This window comes from Dipodomys spectabilis, unplaced genomic scaffold (assembly GCF_019054845.1).
Source record: "Dipodomys spectabilis isolate Male_0828 unplaced genomic scaffold, ASM1905484v1 ptg000207l, whole genome shotgun sequence".
In the NCBI taxonomy this organism is placed as follows: Eukaryota; Metazoa; Chordata; class Mammalia; order Rodentia; family Heteromyidae; genus Dipodomys; species Dipodomys spectabilis.
The window spans coordinates 12,944,337-12,947,526 of record NW_024870884.1 but is presented as its reverse complement, the minus strand read 5'-3'; the positions used below and the strand labels follow the sequence as shown (position 1 = coordinate 12,947,526).

Sequence of the window (3,190 nt, the reverse complement as noted above, 5' to 3'; positions counted from 1 at the left end):
GCAGACATTCTGCTGAGATGGAAGAAGCAGGCTTATTTTTTCAGCACAGAAAACTTCATCTCATTACCCAGGAAAGCCAATCCCCACGAAAAATGGAGCTTCCAAGAAGAAGACATTCTGAAAAGATGTGCTAATTTGTTTTGTTAATATTTTATTATCATTAAGTAGGAATTTCCATTCAATAACGAAGTTTATACATACAGTGCATCCTGATCAGTGTCACCCCTTTCAACATTCACATCCATCACAAGTCAGATTAATTTCTGAAAAAGAGAAAAACCTTCCTGAGGGCTGCTTTGACCTCCTTGTTCCTCAAAGTGTAGATGAGGGGGTTAAGGGTGGGACTCACCATGGAGTACAGCACTCCAACTAACTTGCTTTTTGCTGCACGGTAGCCGGACATAGGACTTATGTAGGCATAGAACACTGCTGTGCAGTACATGCACACCACAATGAGATGGGAGGAACAGGTGGAGAAGGCTTTCTGCTTCCCCTCTGCAGATCGCATCTTCAGGATGCTGGAGATGATGAAGCCATAGGATACAATGATCATCAGGAAGTCAAACCCACCATAGAAAGCATCGGCCAGTGTGGTCATGACATTGTTCACATAAGTGGAGCTACAGGAGAGACGAAGCAGAGGAGGGATTTCACAGAAGAAATGGGTGATGACATTGGGACCACAGAAGTTCAATCGCACTGTTAGTCCTGTGTTGATGGCTGAGTTAAAGGCACAGATCACCCATACTCCTGTAGCAAGCACACTACAGAAGGCCTTGCTCATCATGGTGCTGTAATGCAGGGGGTGGCAGATGGCTGCATAGCGGTCATAGGCCATGACTGTGAGCAGCAACAGCTCTGAAGATAAAGCCCATGTAAGAAAATAAAGTTGGGCCATGCAGCCTCCAAAGGAGATGGAGCTCTTCTCTATCATCAGCCCTTCCAATGTCTTGGGCATGATGGCAGAAGTGCAGATGATGTCCATCATGGCCAAATTGAACAGGAAGAAGTACATGGGAGTGTGGAGGCCAGGGTTAAAGCTGATGGCCACGATGATGAGGATATTGCCAGTGAGGGCCACACAGTAGAGGGACAGGAAACAACAGAACAAGAAGATGTGGTATTCAGGGTGCTCTGAGAATCCCTGCAGGATGAACTCTGTTACTGCTGTGTGGTTGCTCATGGTCCTGGGCTGAGAGGGTTTTCAGGAACTACCAGGAAAATCTGTACCCACAGCTGCATGTGACTTTAGGGTTAGGGAGAGATGGAAGATGGGCTAAGATAGTCTGGTATGCTTTATTCATCCATAAAAACATAGCAGTAATGTTACTATACATTTACACTCAGCTTGATTAAGACAAGTACATAGACATATGTGCTTGGAGGCATCCATGGCTCATGCATGTAACCCTAGATTCTCAAGAGGCTGAGATCTAAGTATTGAAGTTCAAATCTAGTACCCACAGACAAGTCTGGGAGACTCTAGCTACTATTAATGCCTCCAGCAAAATGCCTGACTGAAGATGTGACTCAAATGGTGCCAGAGGTGAGTGAAAGATGCATTGAGAACAAGGCTTACATTCAACATCCTCTACCACTATTAGACAGAGATAAAGAGACAGGGAGAGGAGTTCCAGGAAGATGGTGGAGGAGAAGCTGGAGGCTAAACAAGTTCTCGCATAGAAAGCAGTTTTACTGCTCCAGTAGAGAATCACACCAAGTGTGCCATCACAGTACAGAGAGTTAGGCCAGAGAGGGAAAATCCAGGAGACAGATCTGAGCACTTGCCAGCAGCCGTGGCAGCGGAGGCTGTAGCCGCCATACCTGCAACACAGAGAGTCCAGGACAAACTCACCAGACGTGGCAGGCAAGTGGATTCTACTCAACACCAGCAAGAACTGACAAGGAGCAGACATTTCATCCTGCAGTTCACAGACCAGAGATGACCTAGGAACCAAGACTCCGGCGTGAGTAGAAGCCTGACATCCTCACTCCTTCTCAGGGAGCAGAGGAGGGAAGGCCACCCACCCCCTCACTACTGAAGATCTCCATCTTTGATACTGAGCAGCTAGCTCCAACTCAGGCGTTGGAAGAAAACAAAAGAGCCATTTAGCAGGTCACAGGAATCTAACCTGACCTGCCAGGCTCAGCTCCACCCAGGGAAAAGTCACCCAGACAGGGCCACTAGCCCCAGGAGTGGCTTCCTTCACTGGGTAAACAGAGCCAGAGGCTGCCCTTCCCTATAGCAGCCTTGACAATCAATTGAAATTCAGTAAACATAAACCCTGGGAATGGCTCCAGGCTAGGCACTGTGAGTGTCTCAGAAGCTAGCCCCTCAGGGAAAAGCTTCTGTTTGCTGAAAGGCCTCAACTCTACCCAGAACCTAGCCTCAACACAGCATCTCCAAACTAGAGGAAATAGCCATCTCCCTCTTTTGTGATACTCAAAGCAGACCTCCCTCCCATTGAACTAGCCTGGGAGGAGGATCACAAAATCCTGGGTAAAGTAGAGCATTTTTCTGCCTGCTCAAACAAACTGACTTAAGAAACCAACCAAGCCACAGGAAAATTAAATACTACAAGCAGACCAGAGACTCCAACAAAAGACTGGTTACAGACACAAGGAAGATACAGAATCTTCCCATCCCCCCCCCCCCCCACAAAAAAAATCAAAGAACTCTTTTTCTTTGTACCTTTTATAAAAAAAAATTTCTAAAACTTTTTTTAATTTTTAATTTTAAACTTTAAAAACTGTTTTCTGTTAACTTTTATTTTCTTCCTCTTATAATTTTTATTTTAGGGGTATATGTGTGTGTGCTTTTTTTCTTTTTTAAAATTTTTTTTGTTTAGCTCTACTGACCTTTTGATCCTTTTTTTCTTTCCTTCTCATTCTTTTCACTTTTTCTTCTCTTTCGTTCTTCTTTGTGTGACTTAATTGCTATTCTACTCATCCTCAGATATACCCGTAGTCGATTATTAGACCTTATCCCCCATTGTGTACACACTTAATCCAGAAACTTATTACTGAGTTCAAAACCTCTTAGACTTAAATTCCTTAACAGCAGTACTACCTCTTAATACCCATATATTTTAAGCATTTTTATTTTTAAGATTTTCACATCTCCTTTCTATCCCTCCCCTTCTCTTATCCTATCCATGTTCTTCTCTGAATATTACATTTTTAATTTGCA

General features: G+C 44.1%; 1 pseudogene; it reads right to left on the bottom strand.

Annotated features, from left to right (window-relative positions):
- Positions 1-256: 256 nt before the first annotated feature.
- On the bottom strand, positions 257-1,242 carry LOC122122345 (annotated as a pseudogene).
- Between the last annotated feature and the right edge of the window lie 1,948 nt (positions 1,243-3,190).